The following is a 27,409-nucleotide window of genomic DNA, read 5'->3' as shown; positions in this document are numbered from 1 at the left end:
TGTAAATTTTTTTTAAAGTTTATTCTATCCACTTTGAGAGAGAGAGAGAGAGAGAGAGAGAGAGAGAATCCCAAGCAGCCTCTGCACTGTCAGCACAGCTTGATGAAGGGCTCCAACACATGAACCTTGAGATCATGATCTCAGTTGCAACCAAGAGTTGGACACTTAAGCGAGTGAGCTGGTGCCCCAGTGTAAATATTTATTAATAGGAGACTGATGAGGTAATATGCAATGTCGAGGCAATGGAACATTATATAGCTTTATATCCTTGTTTTTTTTTTTTTTTTTAATGTTCATTCATTTTTGAGAGCAAGGGTGGGACAGAGGATCCGAAGAAGGCTCTGAGCTGAGAGCAGCTATCCCGGTGTGGGGCTTGAACTCATGAACTGTGAGATCATGACTTGAGCCGAAGTCATCCGGATGCTCAACCGGCTGAGCCACCCAGGTGCCCTTTATGTAGCTTTTAAAAGGATCTTTCTCTAGTGATATTGTGGGACTATATTTATAGCAATCAAATAAAACAGGGTGCAAAGCAGTGTGGATAAGAGGCTCTAATTTATACTAAAATTACATACACATATTTATATATGTATTACTTTCTGAAAGAATTTCAAAATAAATTCCTTATTTTTATTTTAAAAATAAATGTAAGATAAACTGGCAACTAGTTGCCTCTGGTGAATGCACCTGGGTATCTGGAGTCTTTTATTTTTGGTATGGCCTTTTGAATTTAATGCCACATGTATGTTTTACCTATCCAAAAACATATTTAAATGTAAATCTGTATATACAATAGGATAACAATAAAAAGTATGTCTAAATACATGAATAAAAAGACATGAGGATAAATAATCTCAAAATGTTAGCAGGGATTTTCCTTTGATGCTGGATTTACTGTTGATTTTTATTTTCTTCTTGTAGTTTCTGTATTTACCCAATACACATGGATTGTTTTTATAGATAACAATATGTTGTTAAAAACCTACTCATTTCAATTTTTTTTTTGCAACTATAAATTGTTAAAACTGAATTGGCTTTATGTAGACTTATGCTCCTAGTATGCTAAATTAGTTTTCTAAACTGATGTAACATAAGTCCAAAAATGCACAAAGTTAGCTCAAGAGACTGTTTATATGTTGGAGATATATGACCATAACCTCTTTTTTTGTCTTACTGCATATCTCAACTTTCTGAATTTCCTCTTCACAACGAATAACACATCCAGCGTTAGTTTTGACGTCTTCAGTGGGATCTCTACGTGGCTCAGCTCCCCAAGGAGAGATCCCCTTTGAGAATCTTCAGATCCTGGGAACGAGGGTCAAAAGTGTGTAGACAGAGACGCCAGGCCTTTAGAGAACTTCCGCCAACTTGGGGTGCCTTTTCACGTGTTCCGCAGTGTTCTCTTCCTGCCTTTACTCAAACTCCAGTTCGTGTCTTTCCAGTGCATCTGGCTGGAGTGTAAAAGCACCAAAGCTAATCACCTAACCACAGGTGTGGATCACCGATAGGATCTTAAATGAGGGCTCAGGAATTTGGCTGCGTGGAGCTGTGCCTGTGTTGGTTCTGGAAAGGGTGGGGAGAGACTTTTTTCTTTTTGAGGTGAAAGCAATTTCCAGTAATCTTCATTGCCATTGTACTTAATTTTACTCCTCAGAAAACGTAAGTAACTTTTTGAACCGAGTCACCCCAGTTCACAGTGCCCGCGCCTGGGAAGTGACCAGGGGGAGTGAAGTAGGCATGTTGATTACAGAGCAGCCAGTGTAGAGTAAGATAGACTCCGGGCTTCCAGGCTCTTGCGGTTCGCAGTCTCTGATTTGTGACTCGGTTGGAGCAGATCTTAATTTTACCTGCAGATGGTCTACTTAATATCTGTCCCATGAGTCTCAAAGTTTTTGCCTTGATGGAATCTGATTAATATAGTCAAATGGCCATCGCTAGGCTAGTTGAGCCTGTATAAATTGTTAAATATAAACTGATAAACAGGGGCTCATTTTTCCCAACTGGCCCTACTGCTATGGCCAGAGAAGGGGAACTGCCAGATTCCAAGCCTGTGCTCTGAAATCAAGTAAGTATTCTGAGGTAGAGAAACTGAGCCGGGGGGGGGGGGGGGGACAGGCGCAAGCCAGTTGTACCCCAGAACGGTGGAGTATGTGGACACGTCAAGTTGTCTTAATTTCTCTAAAGAGACAGGGCTCTCTGGGAGGCTGAAAACAAAAATGTCAGGGGAAGTGCTGAGTCAACATATATTGGCCATCTCTGTTTGGAAGTGGGTATTTTAAGCCAGTCCCCTTCTCATTCCAGTGCTTCACAGCTCACGTTGCCTCATCAGTTTTTCTGGGCACGTGACCGGGTTGATTGGCCAGCTTCTAGACTAAAAGAAATTGTGCATTCACCTCTGGCATTTGTCCCTCTGGAAAATGAGTGGACTGCACAAAACTATGTAAAAATCCTCCCTAAAATCCCCAGAGGAGATCATTTTCTCCTAGACTAGACAACATAGCCATGGACACCCTCTTCTTATGTTGTCTGCCTGATTAGTTAACCTGGGCATGAAATTCTGGAGTTTCTCTCTCGCTTTCTTTATTCCCTCTCTCAGCCTCTCATTTTGCTTTTCTCCTTTTCTCGTCCTTCTTCCTCAGAATCTAAACAAACTACTCAACTTGCCTCTTGAGCCTCCATTTAGGATATTTCTCAACTGAAGCATGGTCTTGGGGCGCTAACCCTCAATTCCAAGCAGTTTATCAAAATATTTCAGTATTTTCAAATAAAAATAGAGCACTTCTGCAGAGGAATCCTAGTGAGTGAAAGTTTCTCTAGCTCATTCCATGTACTTCATAACTGTTAGTGATGTTATGGAGCTTGCAAAGTATAATGTTAAAAACAAAACATTATTTCACTGAAAAAAAAACCCCCACCATTTATGGTGCAATCATTATGTGTTGAGCACTCTCCAAGTGATTTCCTTGCCCAATCTTACTTACTTTTCTGGCAACCCTATAAATAAATGTTTTACTCCTTATTTTGAAGAAAATGAGTCACAAAGAAGTTAAACAGTCTTGGAAATCATACAGTTGGTGATGGGGCTGGGGTTTGAACTTAGTAGTTTGGTTTTTACTACATAGATCTAAGGAAGCATGAAGGAAATTGAGTTTTGAGCCAGATGTTGATGGAGAAGCAGAAGAGAGTATTAGATAAGTAAAAGACACTTGGGAATAGGTACTCAGATACTGTTTTATTAATTTATTAATAATTCTCTGTTTTAGAATTGCTTTTTATTTGGTGTGTGTTAGTTCAGGCTCAAAACAGTTCTTTGACTTCAGGTTTGAGTTTTTGTCTTCCAACCAATTCAGAACCCGAGGAGGACATTGGGGTGGGCAAGGGGGGGGAGTTAGGCTCCTATACACTGTCTAACCCATCTTTCAGCTCCTAAATGAGGGATGGTCCTTCAGTCTTGGCCCTTAGACCAAGGACCCACATTACCCTCTTGGATACCACTTTCTATTTAGACACTGTCATCTCTACCTGCACCCTCTGCCTCCTCCCTGTCATGCCTTCTAGCCCCTCTGACCTCTGCTGCCTCTAGAAAAGAAGACCACTCCCTCACCTGTTCTGGTGGGGGGTGGGCTGGAAATAACCTTGGGTATTGTATGTGTAGCCTCTGGAAGACGATCAAATCACATACACTCCTAGTGGATTTTCTGTGCAGTTCTGACGTCTTCCATCTAGAACTGCACACCCCAATGCCCTCTATGTTTTGACTTCTCTGAGTGCCAAGCCCAGGAGGGTGCAGGGTGGCGAGAGCCAGGAGGGGATAGAAACCATTTTTCTGCTATAAGCCACTCATTTTACATCTCTGTTCTCCTGGATATCAGCAATGGGTACACATTAATATAAAATCTATTTTTTGGCAAGTGGGAGAATAGTGACTATTGCTTGGAAGGGATCACATAATTTTATATATATTTCTTGTTTAAAACAACACATCCAGAGAATTATTATTACTACCATCACACCATTTTTTAAAATATAAGAAGGGTTTCAAATCTATTATTTTACTTATTTATTATTTTCCTTACATGAATCCTCATAACAATATTTTAGAAGGTAAATTAGACATGAATATCTTTGGGAATCACAAGTTTGTATATTGTCCTCTTTGCTACTTAACGTTTTCTGACCCATGATTGCTATTTTAAAGAAGGCTATCTTACTGTATCTGGCTAGTTTTTCTAACCTGTTTTCCAAGGATTAACCTCTATCCTATTCTTTTTTATTTCTTGGATTGATGGGATAGAAACATATTAAATAATAGTTTTACATCTGACATTTTTTTATTGGTACTTATTTTATTTTTTAAAAATATTTCATTTCTAAATTTAATTTTATTGTTTTTGGTATTGATTTTAAAGACAATGGCTCCAATATTTCCCCATTTTTTCCATTTCCAAATTTTATTTTCCTTTTGCATTTTTGTGAATGCTTACCTTTTTTCCTCTTTTTGATAGCAAAATTATTATATGTTATAAAAGTTTTGGAAAATATAAAAAGGTATAAAGACAAAAATACAAATCACAACTAAAAAAAAAAATTCCACCTAGAAGTAAGCCTATAAACAACTTTGTGTATATTCTTTTCTATCTTCTCATGTTATCTCTATTTTTATAGCATCATAAATTGTTAAAATTCTTAATTGTTATACATTTTTAATGTTTATAGTTTTCCTGTATTTTAAATGGTGTAATGTTAAGCATCTACTAACATAAATATTGAGTACATCTGAAATTTCTACTAAAATTACCTAATCAGTTTTAAGGCTTTTGATGAATAATTCCAGAAGGTTATCCAGAAAGTTTTACCAATATGTGCTTCCAAAAACATTGCACGAGACTGTATATTTTACCAACCCCTAAACAACCTTAGGTGTAAACACTATTTCAATCTTTGCCTACTTGATGAGTAAAAATAGTACTCTAGCACTGTTTTATTTTGTATTTTAATCTTTCATGAGGCTGAGTATTTTGTGTGTATGAATTGCCTGTTCACATTCTTTGTTCATTTCTTCTTACTGAGCAGCTAATTAAAAACAATTCTTATAAGATCTCTTTCTATTCTAAAGATATTAACCTCTTTTCTATTACATATTATTATTGGTTTGTCATTTGCTTGTTTTTGTTTGTTTGTTTCTTTTTGAGAGAAAGAGTGCAAGTGAGAGAGGGGCAGAGGAAGAAAGAAAGAGAATCTTAAGCAGGCCTTACACTCAGCACAGAGCCTGATGTGGGGCTTAATCTCACGACTGTAAGATCGTGACCTGAGCCGAAATCAAGAGTCAAATGCTTTAACTGACTGAACTCGCCAGGCACCCCTCATTTGCCTTTTTAATGATATTTTAACAATTTTTTTAAGTTTAAATATTATGGATTGTTATCAAATTTTACCAAATCTCTATTGATACCTATTGATAATTTTCCTATTTTAAAATATATAGATATGATATATTGCAGTAATAAAGATAAACCATATGGACTACACTTGTGTTCCATAAACTCTACTTAAGCATTATATAATTTCTTTGAATTTTACAGTACTTTCCAGGAGAACAAATCATGTCATGTTATTAGAGATACCAATTGTTTTCTTTCTTTCTTCTTTCTTCCTTTCTTTCTTTTTTTTCCTTCCTTCCTTCCTTCCTTCCTTCCTTCCTTCCTTCCTTCCTTCCTTCCTTCCTTCCTTCCTTCCTTCCTTTCTTTCTTTCTTTCTTTCTTTCTTTCTTTCTTTCTTTCTTTCTTTCTTTCTTTCTTTCTCTTTCCTCCACATCCAGAATGGAGCCCAATGCAGGGCTGGAATTCACAACCCTGAGATTAAAACCTGGGCTGAGATCAAGAGTCAGATGCTTAACTGACTGAGCCACCCAGGTGTCCTGATTCCAACTGTTTTCTGCCTTGGGATTCTTCTGTAGCTGAACAACCAACCCGGCCTCCCCACTTTCAAGCATCAGGTAACTGCACTAGAATTGGCCCTCCCGGTCAGAGGTCCCTCAGTACACTCCCAAATGGCCAGGCTGTCACGACTGTGAGTCGTGCCAATTAGATTTTCCTGTCGGGGACTTGGGACACTGAGTCAGTCAGTGGTGGGTATGTGATCTGAAGTGCGTTGAGTCACATGCCAGATGAACAACAGATATCCAGGAAACCTTGTGGTTTCTGAGAAGTAGAAGGCATAGGGTGGGATCCTGAGGGCTTTTGAGTTTCTCATGTTTCCAATGAGTCTTATTTATACTCTCCGCCCCTGGATTTTGTGAGAACCTCCAGAGTTTTTTCAACCATATACCTTCTCCTTTACTTAAGGAAGTTGGAGGTTCTTGATTTACGCTGCCAAAAGCTAACACGCACACATCATCTTGCTGGGTTGAAGTTCGTGACTATGTAATACCAGAACTCCAGGAGGTCACTGGCCTCCTAAAAAACAAAAAGGGTTGAACTCAGCACTGAATGATCCAGACGTTTCCTTCCAGCCCTATACTTCTATTTGTTTATGAAATTAATGGTGCTTTTTATTGGGACATTTTGTAAACTTAGCTTGGTAGAACTCTAGAATGACAGAGATTCAGTTAAAACCAATGGTCAAGAGGGAATATGTTGAGACAGACCTCTTAAGATAGGAGGACGTTTCCCATTTTCAAAAATTTGTATTTCCTTAAAACCTGAAGGCATATTTTGCTTTTCAGTCTTTGAATTGAAGCGGTACCTCTGCTTCCTAAACAGTGGAACTGTAGCTGTCTGTCTGTGCTTCTCTTCACGTACCTCAGACTGGGCATCTGGCAGTGACAGGTAATCAAATCACATCAAGGGACACTGAGCCAGCCATCTGTCCTAATTTCAGCCCTCAGAAGTAAGCTATTGGAAAGGGATTCAGCTTTTCATCTTGAGCTTACAAGCCAGCACGGTTCAATTTCCTCAATGAAAGTATTGATTTAGTCGTTTAAAAATAATTCCCAACCCTGCTGACATCAAGGAGATATGCCTCATAGCACCAAGATAAAAGATAATCATGCTGTGAATAAAGCTGTTAAATTTTCTTTCACACACAAAACAAAACTCTCAAATGCATGTCTTAAATAGCCAACAGAAAAGAGCAGCAAGCTAATTACGACTTGAGGATTAGGAAAGTACAGTACTGGGAGGTGATGAGGGGGTTGAAGGTGACAAACTGTGGTCCCCCTGAAGCCAGTGCCATACTGGAGTGTTCCTCCTACTGATGTTGCGAGATGTGAAAGACAGCCCTAAATCAACACTTTGGCCGACATATATTTCATATTTTGTTCATCTTTTTGCTATCGAGATAGTGGCATTCTCTTCTTATGGTGATTATATTTGTGTGACGTTTAAACTAATAAGTGTATTTTTATTTGAAGTATCACATTGTATTTGAACTATCGTACAACCAGTGTCAAAACTGATTGGCTTTTACTTTTAAATCCCTAATATCTTAGTCAGTTTGGGCTGCTATATCAAATTATCATAGTCTGAGTGACTTAATGCACATTTATTTCTCATGCTTCTGGAGGCTATAAGTCTGAGATCAGAGTGCCAGCAAGCCCAGGTTCTTAGTGAGGGTCCCTCTTCCTGATTATGTCCTCACATGGCCTTTCATTGGTGCATGCATAAAAATGGGGGGGGGGTATTAACAAAGGAATTTTAAGGGACACAAGCATTCAGTTTATAGCAGCTGGTGATACCTATTCTATTCAGGGATCTGTGCATTGCATCTTAGGTTGGATTTCCCAGAAGTGGACCCTGAGATTTCCCAGCCCCGGAGAGAGGAGGGACCCCATGTGAAAGTAGTTTGTTAGGACACGAAACCGGTGGGGGATGGGGATTGGCACGTGTGTCATATCAAAGTCCCGCAGGGAATAACCCTTACTCAATCCTGCAGTAAAACCGTCCTGATTAGGGCAAGGGTTACAAAGAGCACCCAGGGGGTGCACATTCTTATGAAATTATGGCTTTTAAGCCCAACAGGCTGGGAAATCTGAGGGCAGCCCTCTAAAGAGCTGGTTGGTAGGTGTGAAAGTCCCGTTGAGAGAAGGCTTGTACAGGAAAGGGATCCCACAGCACATGCGTGGAGCACAAACAGCGGATTCCAAGAAACGAGAACGGACTCGAGCTAACTTCAGTAAAAGGGTCTCAATTAAGATTGCATTTGGCTGCATGTGTTAGAAGCCGGACTCGGTACTATAAGAAGAGTTTGTGTTTCTAATTAACAGGAAGTTTAGAGATGGGCAGTGTGGGATTGGTGTAGCTGCTTCCTGATGTTCTGAGTGATCCGTGTTCCTACTCTGTCTTCTTGCTTGTTGCTTCAGGATGGCCAGATACCTCTTCTACTTCCAGCCTCATGCCTGCATTCCTGGCAGGAATAAGAAGGGGACAGAATGAAGCCCACGTGTATCAGGAAAGCAACCATTTCCCAGAAATCTCTGGCAGACTTTTCGATTATTTTTCATCGGCTCTGAATTCCGTACTTCCCTTTAGATGTAAGGAATTTTGGGAAGGTGGCACATGGTGTCCCTGAAAAGAACGATTTTTCTTTTAGTAAAGGATGGGCAGTGACTGGGTATCCGGCAGTGTCCATCCAGCAGAGGTTTTTGTTTTATTTTGTTTTTGCAAAAATACAACCGGCCATCTTAAGGGCATCCCAGGCCAAGATGCAGGCACCCCTTGAATTCCTGGGATTGTGCCAGAACTGGCCAATGAGGAGCTTGTATTCTGTAACTTAAGTTTGAATGGACAATGGAACATGCACCTGCGCAGAGGAGATATGTGAAAAAGCATGCTTTCACGTTGACCTGTAGCTGGTGAGCAGTGGGCGGAGCACCGTTAGCGTGGCTCTACACGCCATGCCCGGGACCTGAGTTGGGCTGGGTGTGGTGGTGGTGACGGTGATGGTGAGGGCAGCCACAGCAGCAGCAGCAGGGGCAGCAGTAGTCACAGCCCTGGAGAGAGGAGGGACCCCAGTGCCAGGATCCATGGCAGGAGGCCAGTTTGCCAGTGTGTCTCTGGAGCCCATCTCTGGGGCATTGGCACAGATCTTAACGCTTTGGCCAGGAACTCTTAGAGCTCAGGTGGCAAAACTTTGTCAGCAAAATTATTACAGAATGAAAACGTACACATGGACATTTCAACAAAACCTGTTAAGGAGGAATTAGAATTCTTCATAGTTTAAAACCTCTGTTTTCGCTAATTGCTGCAGCACCGTAAAACAAATATCCATAAACTTAGAAACAGAAATTAAATGTAACGATGATCACACTTCATGAAATAGAACGCTATTTTCCTATGAAGCATCAGATGAAACCGTTTTAATGAAGATAATTTTGAAATTAGTTTTCCTTTGTAATTGAATATACAGTGATAGAATGCGTAAACAAGTATTTGAATTATATATAAATCATGAAGTCCATTTCTTGTATAACCTCCACAAATTACAGGAAATATAAGAGGAAATGTTAAAATGCCATGGTATAAGTTTACATTTAAAATTAAATTTAGACTGACATGAAAATGATCTGTATGAAGACAAGTTTTTTCAGAAAAATTGTTCTGCAAGAATCATCAGCTTTAGATGTACTAATATTTATATATATATTTCTAATATTTATATTTTAATATAATTAATTGGAAATTTATCCCAATGTTTTCATAGCCTATAAAATACTCTTTTATGTAAAGTTTATTTATTTATTTTGAGAGAGAAAGAGAGAGAGTGAGAATGGGGGAGAGGCTGAGAGAGAGAGAGAGAGAGAGAGAGAGAGAGAACTTCAAGCAGGCTCCAGGTTCAGCAAGGAGCCTGACAGGGGGCTCAATCCCAAGACTGTGAAATCATGACCTGAGCAGAAATCAAGAGTCTAATGTTTAACTGACTGAGGCACCCAGGCGCCCCACCTATAAGATACTCTTAACAGCTTCAGTAACTGTGGCATCAGCAGACAAATCCTCCTAAATATTAAAAATCATCAAAAATTGTTTGCAATCTTGAATTTTCCAAGAGCAACTCACATTGCTTTCAATAACATAGATTGAAAATGAAGTTGTGGGGCGCCTGGGTGGCTCAGTCGGTTAAGCGGCCGACTTCGGCTCAGGTCATGATCTCGCGGTCTGTGAGTTTGAGCCCCGCGTCGGGCTCTGTGCTGACAGCTCAGAGCCTGGAGCCTGTTTCAGATTCTGTGTCTCCCTCTCTCTCTGCTCCTCCCCTGTTCATGCTCTGTCTCTCTCTGTCTCAAAAATAAATAAACGTTAAAAAAAAATTAAAAAAAAAAGAAAATGAAGTTGCTAAAAGTAAAAATGTTGATGATTTAATAAATATATTTGCAGAAATGAGCCAGAAGAGTCTTACAATCAATCAAGCTATCACACTAATGAAGCCTTATTTATTATATTATAAAGATTATGACACCAAAGATATTTTCTTCAGTTTGTAAGTTTATACTGTTACCTATATATCACAATTACCCCTACTTATGGACTGAATTGTATCCCCCTGCCAAATCCATATGTTGAAGTCCTAACCTTCTATGTGACTCTATTTGGAGACAGGGCCATTAAAGAGGTAATTAAGGTTAAGTAGGGTGATGAGGGCTGGGCTCTAATCCTGTAGGACTAGTATCCTTATGAGAAGACACTAGACATCTCTCTCACTCTGTGTGTGTGTGGGTGTGCATGTGCGTGTGTGCATGCAGAAGAAAGGTTATGTGAGACATGGCAAGAAGGCAGCTGTGTGCCAGCCAGGAAGAGGTATCTTATCAGAAACCCTGACAGCACCTTGATCATACTTAAGACTTCTAGCCTCCAGAGCTGTGAGAAAATAAATTTCTGTTGCATAAGCAACCCAGTCTGTAGAGTTCTGTTAAGGCAGCCTGAGATAATATACCCGTATACATTTTATAAATAATAAAATATTTTAAAGGAAAAGCCTTCATATTTTAGTACCTTTAATGGCATTTTCCCCTTGCTTTCGAACAAAGGGCTCCACATTTTCATTTTGCACTGGGTTCTGAATTATACAGCTGGCTTTTCTCTGAGTTGAAGTCACACTTTGTGCATCTCCTAAGGGTTTCAAAATGGTTCTTCTCTCTGCTTCCTCTCTCCCCACATCAGCTTCTCCTGGTCGCATATAGCCCAACAAGGCCATTTTCATCCTGACTATATGACCTTTTGTCAAGTGTTCAACAGTAACCCATTAATTCTGCCTCAGAGCCCTGACTCTCCATTTCTGAGGGAAAGAATATAATTGGCTTAGCCCAACTTATGGATTGTTTGGTCTTGTATTGGATGTCCATCTGTTCCAACTGGCTGGGGCCACGCACACGTACCTGGCTGGCCTGGCCTACATTTGCAGGGTCTAGGTGGCCGGCAATTTCAAAGAAGTGCTGTGGGCTGGGCTTGTGTTCTCAATTGAGGCAATTAAAATGCTTACATGGAGGATAACCTGGCCTCACTTCCATGGTTAACTTATTTTTCCAAGGGTGTTCAGAATCTCCACTCCTAAATATAACCAACCACAGTTTATAAAGGAAAAGCAGAAACCAGTACTGTGTTCTGAGAAGTATTTCAGGGTTGTGTGGCTCAGCTCTCATTGACAAAAAAAACACATTAAGAGTAGGATTAGATAGAGGGGCACCTGGGTGGCTCCACTGGTTAAGCATCTGCCTTGCACTCAGGTCATGATCTCCCAGTTTGTGAGTTTGAGCCCCATGTTAGGCTCTGGGCTGACAACTCAGAGCCTGGAGCCTGCTTCAGAGTCTGTGTCTCCCTCTCTCTCTGCCCCTCCCCTGCTCATGTTCTCCCTAGATAAATAAACATTAAAAAAAAAAAACAAATTAAAAAAAAAAGAATAGAATTAGGTGGAGATTTTCAACAGAATAATGCAATGTCCATGCATTGTTAGTTGAGGATCCTCTAAATTTATTTAACATGAGGATCCTCTAAATTTTGCTAACCCATTTCACATTAAACTGTGTGTAAAAAATTAAACAGAAAATGTATAAATAAAGGTAGCAACATAAAATATTTTCCAGTGAGATAAATTTTAATAACATTTTCTGGCAAGATTCATATTTATCATTTAAAAGATGTAGTAAAATCACAGGGCACCTGGGTGGCTCAGTTGGTGAAGTGTCAACTCTTAATCTTAGCTCAGATCATGAGCTCACGGTTTGTGGGATTGAGTCCCGCGTGGGGCTCTGTGCTGACAGGGTGGACCCTGCTTGGGGTTCTTTGTTTCCCTCTCTCTCTGCCCCTTCCCTGCTTGTGCACATTCTCTCAAAATAAATAAACATTAAAAATTTGCAGTAAAACCAAGAGTTTCTATACATTTCCAGAAGCAAACTTGAAAGATTCTGTTGAAATAAAAGGACAAATTAAAATCACTGATTATAAAATATTTGAATATAGCAGCACCTTAGTTACTTGGAATTCAGGCTTATGTACAGCTCCTACGATCTGGAACACAGCAATGGAACAAAGTTCCCCGAAGTGTTGAGACAGCTCTTGCAAAATCAGTGCACTGAAGCTCATTTGCTTTAATTGTAGAAGAGGGACCCAGGCAGAGCCTTTTCACCTTACTTTATACGATTCTAAATAACTGTGACGGTCTGGTTTGGCAGATCACAGCAGATTAAAACAACAATTTTTTAGGGGAGAAGAAATGAGTGAACGAAAGGCAGATATGCTGCCCAAACACAAAGTGTTTATTGACATCAGAGAGGAAACTGAAAAGGAGAAACTGTAAAATGTGTCGTGTGGAGACATTCGGTACACACATATTTGACCTACTATTCTTGCATATATTTAATGAGCACGCATTTAATAATGCCTGTTATTAGCCTTTTGCTACGCTAGGTGCCCAGGATACAGAGATTGATATCTCAGCGCCTGCCCTCAAGGGTTTATAATATAGCAGAAAGGTTGACAAATAAAAAGGCAGTGATGATAGTATGGAGAATGGTTAAGTGCTAGATAGAACTGAAGCCTGGGTGATGGGCCAGAACGCATTTAAAATATTACAGGCACGATGCAATGAAGCCCTAATTAAGACAGCAGCAGTGGAAATGCAGAAATGTGTACGATGTGAAAGATCAAAAAGGTAGACTTTCCAGGTCAGGATGACTGATTGGATCTGAGGGATGAAGGAGAAGGAAACGTCAGGGATGTCTCTCAGATTTCTGGCTGCTCCAGTCTCTCTAGGGGGCCTCCTCTTATTAGGGCTGACATTTTAAAAGAAGACTTTGGAGGGGTGCCTGGGTGGCTCAGTCAGTTAAGCATCCGGCTTCGGCTCGGGTCATGATCTCACGGTTCGTGAGTTCGAGCCCCGCATCGGGCTCTGTGCTGATAGCTCAGAGCCCGGAGCCTGTTTCAGATTCTGTGTCTCCCTCTCTCTATGCCCCTCCCCAACTCATGTTCTGTCTCCCTCTGTCTGGAAAATAAATAAACATTAAAAAAAAATTAAAAAAAATAAAAGAAGACTTGGGAGTCATTGGCAAAAGGTCAGAGAAGTGTGAAATCCATTTAGCAGTGATTTTTTTCTGTTGGGGAATAAAACACCCCATTCTAAATGAACGGTATGCAGAGAAGTCCTTGTAAGTTCCTTGAGGGCAGGGCACACGCCATTTATCCTTGTATCCCCAGTGCCCAAATATGGTGGATGCTTAATGGTAATTTATTTATTTGACTTATAGAAACCAATTAAAATCACTTTGACCTTTTCTAATTATCTCCCTTGAGGGAGTCAGACAAGACTGAGGAAATTTATAGAGGTCTTTTGTCCTTGAGCAGATAGCTATTGGCTTCAGACGTATTTCTTCTCTTTCAAACAGAATTTTTCTTAAGGGAATCGAAAGGTCCATGTTGTCTCGTTGGATCAGATCTTCTGAAGATCCTGACAAGCAGCCTTTCCAGCTCCTCAGGTTTCCCAAGGCTTTTACAAAAATCTTGGACACTAGTTGGCTCCCTGATGCTGACACTGTGGGGTACAGAGGGGGGCAGGCCATGGCACCTCAGGGAACTGGGGGTGGCCTTGTGTACTCACAGGCACTGTATGCTTACAGGTTTAGGGATGGGTGTGCAGAAGCCTGTCATTCCCTAAAAGAAAGGAGGCCTCATTCAGCCGACCTCAGAGACGGAAAGGTCCCCTGGAACCTTCCCTACCCCTAGAAGTTTCCCCAGGGCTTTCTGTTCAGAAAAGAAGCTCATCTCTGTGAGGCAACTTTGGAAACAATGAAGTCAAGATGCACTTAAAAGAGAAGCTCAGAATTGGGTCAGATTAGGATGAAGGGAAGAAATACTCCAGATGCATTATGAAGCTTCTCTGAAAAGAACTGTTTTCATGAGTTTAATCACTGTCATCTACTGAAGCAATGTTATTTTTTCATTTGAATGTTTAATTTTGAAAGCTAAGCTTGAGAAATAGAAGCATTTTATCCTTTATCAAATAGCTGTGAGTCACGGCTGATATGTCTGAAAAAATCAGCTATAAAATCTCAGTTGGCTTTGAAGCAGGAACAAAAACAAAATAAAACAAGAATCAAATCGCACAAGGGAACCCAGCTTCCAAAAACACTCCCAAGAATGCTCACCCGTGCCTGTGGAATATAACATTCTATCAGATGCCAAATGTGTGAATTTACATAGATGTTGTCATTATAAAATCTGTGGTTGGATGAGCATCGTGCCTCAAGGGCACTGGTATTTAAACGAAAACCACACTGGGCAGTGGGTGTTCTCAGTCCAGTTTTGTGTCCCTTGGTTGCAGAAGGCATGTTTTTAAAAATTTCTTTTGAATCTTCCTAAAGCAGCCATGATTTTCTGCAAGCCTGAAAGTTGTTCAGTGTTACTGGCTAGTTGCCTAGAAAGCCTCCTTGGAGGTGAGCCTTTCCCATTCCAGCCACCTCTTTGTGGGGAGATCATTCTGGATGCATTTAGCTGGAGGGGGGCCACCAAGGAAAAGGTGCACAGCCTAGCTCCCGGGGTGGGGCAGAGGGAGGCCATGGTGGGACAGGGTGCTCATCACCCCAGCCAGGGGGCAGGCAACTGGGAGAAGACGTGGTCGGCCCAAAGCCAGCCCTGGGAGCAGGTGGGGCCTGGAAATAGGCAGGCAGAGGAGGTGGGTGGGGGGCAGCAGGATACGGGTGGGCAGCCCCGGGCCTAGTGACTAACCCCATTCCATTTCTGAATGCAAGGCCGCGGTCACTGCTCACGCACTCTCCTGTTAGGAACCATCCTTGCCCTTAGCGGAGGGTGATGACATGACAGGTTTTCCTCTGGGAAGCCCGTGGGATCAGAACGAGCCATTTTTGGATACAAATGTCAGTGGCTTTGCCTGCGGCAGTTCACGGAAGACATAATTGCTGTGAGCTGCCTCCCTCCACCCCTCTTCCTGCACTCAGCCACCCACCTCCCTTGAAGCTGATCACAGACTCCAGGGAGCAGAGGGAAGGGCAGGCGGTAGAGGCTGCTCCTTCTGGTTCTTTCCCACTCCCTCAGCGGGAGGCTCTGACGTTTCCAGAATTCAGACCCCAGAGCTGAGCGGGACTCTAGTGGGCAGAGGGGAGACCGTCTCCCATGGATGTGAAGGCCACGCGGGCAGTTCTGGAAGTGAGGGCAGTGTGTGAACCAAACCCCAGAGCCTTCTCTGTCAACCACGTGCTGAGTTTATGCATTCTGAGGGAAATTCTGGGCTTCTCTGAAATGTGGCCGGGGGAAGAGAAGGCGTCTCCAAGTTTAATTCTTGGGTGCTGCCTTCTATACCTCCTTTGGAAATACAGACTCAATGCAGAGAGATTTATGTTTACCAACTACGCCCCATGTGGCGTCTTTACTAAATCCTCATAAACTTTGTAACTTTAATAATTCGTTTCTATCATATCTACCACCTAGCTTCAAGTGGTATTTAACAGGCAGACTTCTTGAAGGGCAGGACACTCGCTTATGCAGTTGTATATTCTTATTTCAGATTCTGTACAAACGAAACGTGGCTTTTGTAAGTGAGCATCGTTCTATTAAAATACTGAGCATTAAAATACTCAGAAAATTCATCCCACTGACAACTAGAGTTTACTTTGATCCTTGTGGGCTTTTTTTTTTTTTTTTTTTTTAAGGCTTTATGCCCAGCGTGGAGCCCAACGCAGGGCTTGAACTCATGGCCCTGAGATCAAGAATCCCATGCTTAACAGACTGAGCCACCCAGGCACCCTTACTTTGTTGTTGTTGTTGTTGTTGTTGTTTTAAATAATTTAAAGCATAAGGGTTCACAAGGTTGTAAATGCTTCTTTTTTGTGACTGAGTTGAAGAGCTATCATAATTCTATGGTCATAGACTCTACTATTGCCTAATTTTAGGCTAGTCCACAGCTCAGGGGACTACTCACCTTCAGCAGTATTCATCTGGTTTTATTCCCTTATTTCAAACACAAATACGTTTTTGACTGTTCCTGTCTGATCTTATATACTGTGCCTGTACTCGTAACATGAGTGGAAAGATACCATTAATTTAATTTTCATCATTCCATCCTAATTACTTTTTCTATGAGGCTTTGGTCTTTAAAATTCAATAGCCTACAGGCCTCTCTGTTCCTGAGGGTGGTGCTGATAACAGAGAAAGTAAATGTGCTCATAATAAAATTTCCACACTTTTAAAGTGTCACAAGTAATACATGTCCATGATGAAAATGAAGAAGCATGTAAGCAGAAAGAAAAACTATGCACTTATATGTATTTATAAATATAAATTTATAAGGATGTCCATGTATATTTGTAAAAATGTGATGCTTTTCATCACTTTTTAATATTTTCCTGTTTAACATGAACATGTGTCTATTCTAACGGCTGCCCAATTTTGTCTTGTATGGATGTAATACAACTAATTTAATTAATCTCTTACTGTTGGAGATTCAAATTATTTAAAAATATTTGCTATGGTAAATGAACATCTTGTTGCTACATTCTTGTGCATTTGCTCAAGTATTTTTGTAGGATAAATGGACCCTAATTTTCTTTTTGATCATACTCCCCTCATGGCCTTAACTTGTCCCCTTTCAATGGGACCTGATTGTGCCAACACAGAAGATAGTACTGCCTCTACTGGATTCTTCATATTAGTTCCTTGACCTTGATTCTTCATTTTAGTTGCTTTATCTCCAGAAATGTCTCATTTTGGGTTTTTTATTCCTTTGCTAGAGATTATATGGAGCTTGGTCAAAGTTATAGTTAAAATTTCTCTGTTGCCTCCTGTCTCTCAACATTGTTCCTCTGCTCTCTATTTCTTTTAAGTTTACTTATTTTCAAAAAGAGAGAGAGAGAGAGAAAGAGTATGAACGAGGGAAGGGCAGAGAGAGAGAGGGAGAGAGAGAATCCCAAGCAGGCTCCGTGCTGCCAGTGCAGAGCCCTGTGTGTGGCTCGAACCCACGGACCATGAGATCATAACCTGAGCTGAAACCAAGAGTCAGATGCTTAACTGACTCTTGCCACCCAGGTGACCCCCACTCTGCTCTCTCTAAGTGCCCGCATTTCCCGTGATTCTATCCTTGGTTTCCCTTTGCAGCCCACACACCTCCTCAGCCAATTCTTCCTCTCATTCTAATTTGTAAGAAGGGTTAATTCTTGAGTTCTAGCCTTTCCCCCAATTCTTCAACATATACTCCCGACCACCACCTTGGCATCTCCATATGTGCAGGTATCTTAAAGTTAGTATTCCCCAGACTAAACTCATGCTTTACTCCAAAATCCTAGCAAAACAAAAACAAATACAAAATAAAAAATAAAAGCAGCCCCTCCCCTCTAAAACCGAAACAACTCACTTTCCCCTTCCATGCTCTCTCTTTTAAAGTAAAGGTGCCCCTTATTCACCATCACACAGTCATCCAGATTCAGTCAATTGGCATTTATTGGTTTCATCAAATCATGTCACTCTCCTGCATAAAACTCTCTAGCGGCTTCCCACTGTCATTAAAATGTTCCCCAAACTCCTTACGGCCACCACAAGGCTCCTGGTCTTTACCTGCCCCCGCCCTCGTCTCCTTCCAGGCCCCTCCAGGTTCACTACACCCTGGCTGCCTTCTTTTTGACCTTCCCTTCCAAGTGCAAGTGTTTGTACATCTCAGAGACTTAGTACTTGCCCTTCCCTCAGCCAAGAACTCCTTTCTGTATTGTGCCATTCGTGTTATAACTAAAAGCTTATTGCTAAGCCCAAGATCACCTATTCTATGTTTTCTTCCGGAAGTTTTATAGTTTTGCATTTTTAAAGTTAGGTCCATGATCCATTTTAATTTTTGTAAAGATCTCTGTCTAGAATCTTTTTTTTTTTTTTGCATACAAATAATTGTTTCAATGCCATTTGTTGAATATATTATCCTTTCTCCATTGATCACCTTTATGTCTTGATCAAAGATCCGTTGATATATTTGAATGGGTCTTTTTTGGGCACTAATTCATATAATTATTTAAAAAAATTTTTTTTTAATGTTTATTTATTTTTGTGACAGAGAGAGACAGAGCATGAGCAGGGGAGGGGCAGAGAGAGAGGGAGACACAGAATCTGAAGCAGGCTCCAGGCTCTGAGCTGTCAGCACAGAGCCCGACACGGGGCTCGAACTCATGAACTGGGAGATCATGACCGGAGCCGAAGTCAGACGCTTAATCGACTGAGCCACCCAGGCACCCCACTAATTCATATAATTCTTAAGATTCATATGTACCATCAGGAAATATTTATCGAGCAACTATTATATGATAGACACTGTTGTAGGTGCTGGAAGCATATCAGTAAAAATTAAATAAATAAATAAATAAATATCCTTGCATTAAAAAAATCCCTGCCTTCATGGAGTTTGTATTCTAGAAGTCAAGTAATATATAACATATGAGAATATTTTTATTTTATTTATTTAATTTTTTAAGTTTTCTATTTCATTATTTATTTTTAAGTTTGTTTATTTTGAGAGAGAGTGACAGAGCAAGAGAGAGAAAGAGAGAGAGCATGTGCCTGTGGGAAAGGGCAGAGAGAGAGAGAGGAGGAGAGAGAATCCCAAGCAGTCTCCACACCATCAGCATGGAGTCCACTGAGGGCTCAGTCCCACAAACCCATGAGATCATGACCTGAGCTGAGATCAAGAGTCGGACACTCAACTGACTGAGCCCCCGAGGGGCCCCCGAGAATAGTTTTAGTTATTCACATTTCTTTCCCAAGTAAGTACAGCACGTGCTTAAATGCCTGTATCTCCGTTTATGTTTCTCAAAGCATTTGTTCATCACAAATTTGAGCTAAGTTCTGCTCCCTGTGCAAGGTGCTGGGTATTTGCAGATGTGCCCTTCCCTCCCACCTCTCATTCTGTGTTCATTTCTTCTATCTGTTGGAAAAGCACAATGCAGTTAACTCTTGAACAACGCAAGTGTTAGGGGCACCAGCTCCCTGCACAGTTGAAAATCCAAGTACAACTTTTGATCCTCCCAAAATGTAACTGCTAATAGCCTACCATTGATTAGAGGCCTTACCAATAACACAAGCAGTTGATGAACACGTATTTTGTATGTTCTATGCATTGTATACTGTATTCTTACAACAAAGTAAGCTAGAGGAAAGAAAATGTTATTAATATCACAAGGAAAATACATTTACACTACTGTACTCTATTTACTGAAAAAAATACGAATCTAGGTGGACTCATACAGTTCAGACCTGTGTTGTTCAAGGGTCAAATGTAATATAATTTTTAGGTTTAGGCATATCTGAGATGTCGAGTGCAGTAAGACATGAAATACAGGCTGAATTATACTTCTCAGCTCACTGTGATATTTCCAGCACAGAAACTCCATTCCAATGTTAATGGCCTTGGGGTTTTCTGGATAACTGGATGAGAACAGATAATATTTATTCAGATTGAAGGGTCATATAGACAATGTCTTCAAAATGTGAATTGCTCTTTCTTGATCACTTATTTGTACTTCACGGATATATACTTGTCCTAGTAATATCTAGTCCTCGTCCAGAAGTCAGAAAGAGATTTACAGAAACAAGTTGCCTTCTAAGCCTTGTTTGTGTACAATAATCTTCTGACAACCCAAAAACCTAAGAAAAAAAAAATAATGAAAAAGTCTTGCTAAGCAGGAGAGCAGTGAAAAGGGAAAATTAAAAAAAGATGACATTTCTAGGCTCAACCTAATTTGGGGGAAAAGTGAAGGCTCAGAACCGTCTGTCTGGCTGAGAATTTCTAAGCTCCTATGTACCACATTGAAGGAAAGCTTGGTTCCCCTTAGCTACACAAAAAAGGCACGTGTGTGGCGATTTTTGGAAAAGAATGAGTTACTAGCTAGTGAACTACTTGGAAGAAAAAGGAGAAAAGAAATGGGGCAAATAAAGATGATTCTAAATATTGTTTTTTCATAGTAGATATTTGCAAGGTGGAAGAGACCTTAGAGACCATCTCTTCCAAACCCTTAGTTCCACGGAGGAATTCCCTCTGCAGAAGTCTTAGCAGCAACGAGCCTGTGTTGGAACGTTTCCTGTAACAGGGAACTTAGTGCTTCATCTGGTCAAGAATTAAGAGCTGCCCATTAATTATGGAAAGCAGTGAACTGAGTTCTAACTTGTAGCAACTCCCAGATAGGTGTTTTAATTCCATTCTCTGAAGCAACAAATGCGTGTCTCATGTCCTCATTCATAGGAGGTCCTTTGCATATGGCAGCAATCTAGGCTTCACTAAGTTCTGGATTCCCCCCACCCTTCCCCTTATGTCCTGCCTACTAGACCCTCTTTGAGATGTTTTCTGTTGGTTAAAGCCTTTGTTAAAATACGATGCTCGGAATGAACATATGTTCCAGAATTTTGAGGGTTTAAACGATGGAGATTTCTAAGAAGAAAGATCAACAAATGTCTTTATTGTACTTCTGTTAAATTTTGGGGGGGAGTAAAGTTAAATGTTTAAAGTTTATCATTATGCCTGAATTAAAGGTGTTCCACTTACAGGTGTTGTTGAGCCTCTGACTCATGACCTCAGTGTGGAGAGTTCAAGCCCTGCACTGGGTTTGAAGATTACGGGAAAACAACAACAACAAACAGTCTGTAATTTCACAAATCTCTCACTTTGGAAGCTGGTGGCAACAAGCTGGCAGGAAATATGGGACTTAGGAAAAGCAAACACACTCTATTTGCTAATGATCACTAAACATTTGTAACCAAGGTAAGCTTATTACAGAAAGGAGGAGTTAGCTCAAGCGTAAGGGCAGAGCATTTAAAAATCCTAACCTTCTTTCTTGCATGCTAAAATCAGTTAACGGAGATCAACTATTAGCTGCTACAGAAGGAAGGGGATTGCTTACACTGTGTGATTTTTGTCAGAGTGACTGCTTGACTGCCTGCCTGTCCGAGATTTTATCACTTATTAACTCATGATTCCCAGTGAGTAGGAGAAGGCACTTGGATTTCTAAAGTTTGCGTGAGACTGGTGTCCTCATTTTTCTGCCAGGGCTCTGGTATTCGCTCTTTGAATAATGGCAGTTCTCAGCAAAGCCAAGGTTTTCCACGCATGCCCTTCACTGTGCACACCCAATTAACGAACGGTTAATTTCTGGTTTCAGATTTTGGACATAATCAAAACGTTGGATACTGAGAAGCTTTGTAAACAGAATATGACCGTACGTGTACTTGTTTCTGACTTCCAAGGGAGGACGTCTAACAGCTCTCAGCTTCCAAATGCCTGGACCAATGGCACAGAGCTGACACTGATTATGAAACCCATGAGAATGCACAAAATTCAGGAATGCTGGGGCTCTGTTATTGGTTTTTTTTTTTTAAACAAAATATTCATACATTAGTGTTTGTGGAACATATATACTCAGTTTAAAGGAGAATTAACCAAAGAAATACCCAGTTTCTTCCCATGTTTAAAGAGAACATTGAACCAATTCCACCAAAGCTCTGTGAGCCCCATGTGCACCCCCAGTCCGCGGGGGAACTGCGGTCCTGCATTTCCACGTTAATCATTTCCTTGCCTTTCTTTTCTTTTCTTTCCTTTCTTCCTTCCATCCTCCCTTCCTTCCTTCCTTTCTTTTTTTTTAAGCCCTACCCCAACCTGGGGCTTGAACTCCCCTCCCTGAGATCAAGAGTCGCAGGCTTTCCCTGCTGAGCTAGCCAGGCTCGCCCCGTCTTTGCCTTTCTTTATATACTTTTTACCACATATATATGAATAGTGTTTAATTTTGTAAGTTTTGGGACTTTATGTAGATGGATTTATCCTCTGTATAGTCTTCTAGGAATCACTGTTTTTTTTTTTAATTTTTTTTAACATTTATTTATTTTTGAGACAGAGAGAGAGCATGAACAGGGGAGGGTCAGAGAAAGAGGGAGACACAGAATCTGAAACAGGCTCCAGGCTCTGAACTGTCAGCACAGAGCCCGACGCGGGGCTGGAACTCACGGACCGCGAGATCATGACCTGAGCCAAAGTTGGACGCTTAACCGACTGAGCCACCCAGGCGCCCCTAGGAATCACTGTTTTTGTTCAACATGTTTGTGAGAATCATTCATGTTTCATGCATAGGTATACTTGATTCATGTTCATTGCTTTCTCCTGATGATAAATATTAGTGTTTCTTCAAAGTTTCTTTTTTTTTTTCTTCAATGAATAATACTTCTATGCAAATTTTTGCATACGTCTCCTGGCGCTCTGTCCATTGCTGACATTTATCAAGCACTTATTTTTGCATCAGGCACTGTTCCAAGTACTTTCAATGCATTGATTTATTTAAACCTTCCACAACCCTATGTGGTAGGTATAATTATTATCCCCATTTCACAGATGAGGGAATTTTGTCCAAAGAGGTTAAGTAACCTGCCTGAGGTGAGAAGCCTGAGAAGAGACAGGGCTGGACTTTGGACCGAGCTTCTTAGCTACAGAGTCTGTCCTAGTCAGTACAACATCCTGATCCTTGTGCTAATCGATCACTCAGGTAATTTGAGAAATTCTAGGGTTTTGTTTTGTTTTGTTTTCATTTGTTCACGTGTATCTTTGTTAGTCAGATTGTTAGTAAGATGAGTCAATTGGTAGTCAATTTTGTTAGTAAATTCTTTTAGAAGCACAAAGTCAACGAATTTAATAAAGATCCCATGCCTCCCTTTTGGGGGCTGGGATTAAAATTCCCATTGTTTCTCTCCCCCCACCGCCCCGCCACAGCATCTAATATCCTGAAGTATCTGCATTTTGAATCAATTTCAGAATGGGGAAGAATGTACTGCACGAAAAGAAGGATTACTATGTAAACTATCTTAACTGTGTGAGGCTTTGAAGACCAGTGGCTAATTTATATGTCCCACAGATAGCAGTTTCAGTGGCAGGCAAATGGTGGATGGTATTTATTCCCATCAGTGTTCATTATCTCAATGGCCTGCGTATGAAAACATAAACATGAGCCATATGTACATCTTCTGAGTTGGTGGGAAGCCTCCAACTACCACCTAATCCAGAGAATAACAGGTTGAGAAATCAAAAGAAATCTGCTGAGGAAATAAGGGAGAAAAATACCTCATTTGCTTCCAAATTTAGCAAAGAGTCAGAGACAGGTCTTAGATAGAAACACGGACAGTCATTCCTGAGGACAGAAGGAGCCTCCCTCTACCTGCACGAAGACAACATAACACAACAGCCCTCACCTCTTTCTGAAGCCTTGGATGTAGCAAAATGAACCTTAACCTGGCATCTTTACTGGCATTCAGAAAGGAAAATCAACTGGAAAATCTGTTACAGACTAAAACTAGCAAAGCAAGAAAGAAATCTCGCAGCTTCTACAGGTAAAGGAGACTGGAGAAATATCAGTGAGAAACATGAGTGTTTATCCAGGCTTAATAGTGCAAGCAAGGTTGTCTTCAACCACTTTCACCGAAGGTCCTGAAGACTTCAGGAGGAGAGTAGTAGGAGCCAAGCACACAGGAGGCCAATACCTCAAAGGGCAGATAAATGACCACCTAATAATCAACCAGCCGCTCTGCAGAGGTAGTGATTTTCAGGAAATGACATTTTGGAAAGGTTCAGTTATCTCTAAAGGACTCACGGCACTTTGCTCTTAACAACTCCAATTTTTGGTTGCTGTTTGACTAAAACAATTTTAAAGCATTAAATTTAGAAAAAAGAGTTCACAATCTGCCATTTCAACAGTTTCTAGTTTGATTAAGACTGATGCTTCATAAAGTTAATCCAAGTATAGTTAAGATTGTTATATTTTTTGAGTGAAAAGAGCAAGTTATAAAAGAGTTCAATATGATCCCTCTTTTTGGGAAAAGCATATACCTATAAACATGGAGAGTATCTGGAAAATTCTACACCAAGATTCATCAACCTAGGCACTGTTGACATTCTGTACAGGAGAACTCTCTGCTCCAGGGGACTCCCCTGTGCATGGGAGGAAGGTTAGCAGTATTCCCGGCCTCTCCCCTGCCCCTGGCATTAACAGCACCTTTCCCCTGAGTCCTGAGGATCAAACATGTCTCCAGCCATTGCCAAATGTCCCCTGGGGGGTGAAATCATTCCCAGGTGAGCGTCATTTCTCTACCTTAATGTGTTTACAGCAGTTAGACCTGGGATGGTAGATCATAGGTAACTTTTATCCTTCTCCCCTTTATTTCTAGTGACTGCACACTGAATATGCGTATTTATCTTCTATAGTGGAAAAATAAGAACTACCATTAAAATACCTTTCACCATGACACTCTTTGGTAAAAAAATTACGGGCACATGCTTTGGAGCAAGGTCTTTGGAAAAAAAGAAGAAAAAAGACATAAAGCTAGAAGATTTATGGAAGATTTCATGAAGGGAACCACAAAGAAAATAGAGAAAAACAGTTCTTCCAAGAATTCTTCTGCAAAAATTCATCTCCAGACAGGAGGGTGGTAATGTGTGGGCCAGAAAGAATTTGATTTGTGATCTGGGTGTACTGATTCACGCTGATGGAGCCCTTTCTTCAATGTTCTCATTAGATTTACCATGCTGGACAGACTTGCGCTCTGGGCTGTACAACTAGTTTTTCTCTGCATTAATTTCCTTGAGTTGAGCTCAGCCCGGGAGCACCAGATCTTTCCCATGTTGTCGGCTGAGGGGTAAGTGTCCCTCTTCATGTCCTTCCTTCCCATACACATGATGTGGCACTAGATTTCACTCACTTTGTAGCAGGTGTATTTTCATTCACCCAATTTAGAATTTATGGCGTGCGGAAATAGAGCCTCTAGTTGTTTTCACGAGGAAAACTTACCCAATGTGGAAGAGGTAGAAGCAACAAAATTTTTAAAATGCTCACTACTTCTGACATGCTTAGGATGGCAAGAGATGATGTAAACGCTACTCAGAATTAGATTCCCTTTTATAAAACCACTGACGATTTCACTCTGAAGGCATAAAGGAGGGAGCAAGTTAATGATTGTGCTTTTAGGTAAGAAAAACAGGGTGAGGCAAACTCTGCCTTGGAGTTGAAACAGTCATGTCTAAATGGCCTTTCTGGAGCCAAGCACATGCTCTGGCAGTTAACAGTAAGTACACAGTGCTCCCTACACATCAGACACTGTTCTAGGTGCTTCTATGGTCCCGTCTTTTCATCTCAAAACAGCCCTAAGGGAATTGTTATCCTGATTTCATAGACGAGGACACTGTAGGACACAGCAGGTACTCAGATAAATCTTTTGTGAATAAAACCAATAAGCCAAGCCATCATCAATCACTTTGTTCTCTTTCTGCTGTTAATAACGACTCTTTCTTTCCTACTCCTGAACTTCTTTTACAGTTAGTGTTAGAAATTTGGTCTTCAAAACCAGCAGAATCATGTCTACAGGGGTTGAGAGGAACAGGACACTCTAATTAATAGGATTATGGTCTAAATTAAATCATGAGCTCAGAAACTGTTTGGATTTGTGGGCAATCTCAAAAGACCACGACTCCAGAACTCATCTCTCCTCCCAGGGTTGTCTGCCTGTGCCAAAAATATAAATAGGCAAATATGGATGATACCTGTTTTCCTGCGAGAGCATCAGTGGATTAGGAGTTCATGATTAAAACAAATATTTATTAAAGTAAAATAATATGATATTGCTGTTCCTCAGGTCAAAAACTGTCAAATGTCTATAATTTTATATGGTTCAACTTCATAGATTCTGTCGTATTTTAATGCATTGGCTTCAGAGTTTAATTTTCTAGGTGAATGGTAAAGGAGAGGAAACTGGTTAGTGGAAATTAACTAGGTTGGTAGTGTTTTATAGTGTATTTTATTTTTCTTACAGTAAATTGCGTCAAATTTTAATACGTTCTCCTTTACATATTTATTTAACTTCTTTCTTTTGTATATCCTTGTTTGTTTATTGATTTTAAAATTATGTAGATAGGGGATATTCATTCATACATACTCCAAGGAACCTTTGAGGCATTGCTCATTCAAATAGAATATTTCATATTATAATAGTAACGTAGTGTTTCAGCTGCTAAACATGTTTCAATTTATAGACTACGTAAATATCTTTTTAAGGGCACATTTCCAAGGGCACCTGGGTGACTTAATTGGTTAAGTGCTCAACTCTTGACCTCAACTCAGGTCATAATCTCAGGGTCATGAGTTCAAGCCCTGCGCTGGGCTCTGCACTAGATGTGAAACCCGATTAAAAAAAAAAAAAAGAAAAAAAAGAAAAGAGAAAAGGCACATTTCTAGAAATAAATGTACTGTTTTATCACAAAAGGTGGCATTTTCTTTCAGGTTAGTCCCCTACTAAAAAGTGTCTATTAAGTTACTGAGAGGACATTTTCTGACTACAAAATCATAATAACAATTTATCTTTCCACTCCAGAAGTTCTCACAAAATATGAATATGGCCACTTAAAGTAGCCAAAAGCGTGTAATTTCAAGGTCTGTGCCTGATTTGCTCACTCTGAACTCAGATTATTACGACTGAATAGGGGGTTGGTGTCCTTAAATGTGACCAACTGACCACCAACTTAGTGGTATTTGTATGTTTTCAGTACTTCCTCGCTCTGACAATAATCCAAATTCTAAAAGAAGAGTCATATTTCTGAAATGAATGGTCTTCATGAGATATTTTTCTACAGTGCTATATGCTTGTCAAGTGCCCAGAAAAATAATTGCAGAAGTAGGCTTGTTACACAATAATAAACAGAGAGGCCATACATAGCACACTCACCTGCATGAATTCTTTATCCGATTTGGCAAACATTTTTGAATGCACACAAAAAATGAGCCGGCCACTGCATTCCAGATACCGCCCCCCCATCACTATAAGAGACCCCATGCATGACCCAACTCCCTTATGAGGCAGGATGAAACCAGTCCTGTGAGAGCAGAGAAGAAATAAATACTTCTCACTGACAAATCTGAGTCACA

At 40.5% G+C, this 27,409-nt stretch overlaps 1 long non-coding RNA gene across 3 annotated transcripts; it reads left to right on the top strand.

The window, feature by feature from the left end:
- The first annotated feature begins 41 nt into the window (after positions 1 to 41).
- On the top strand, positions 42 to 11,891 carry LOC113598668 (uncharacterized). Of its 3 annotated transcripts, none has more exons than XR_008298319.1 (3): positions 42 to 1,491; positions 6,725 to 6,827; positions 8,360 to 11,891. It is a non-coding gene; the product is annotated as an uncharacterized LOC113598668 (long non-coding RNA). The 3 variants fall into 3 exon arrangements; XR_003419325.2 differs by lacking the exon at positions 42 to 1,491 and adding an exon at positions 1,519 to 1,659; XR_003419326.2 differs by lacking the exon at positions 42 to 1,491 and adding an exon at positions 1,670 to 2,065.
- The last annotated feature ends 15,518 nt before the right edge of the window (positions 11,892 to 27,409 follow it).

Source organism: Acinonyx jubatus, chromosome B2, assembly GCF_027475565.1.
Source record: "Acinonyx jubatus isolate Ajub_Pintada_27869175 chromosome B2, VMU_Ajub_asm_v1.0, whole genome shotgun sequence".
Classification (NCBI taxonomy): Eukaryota; Metazoa; Chordata; class Mammalia; order Carnivora; family Felidae; genus Acinonyx; species Acinonyx jubatus.
Note: the sequence above shows the minus strand (reverse complement) of the source record. Positions and strands in the feature narration are given on the sequence as shown.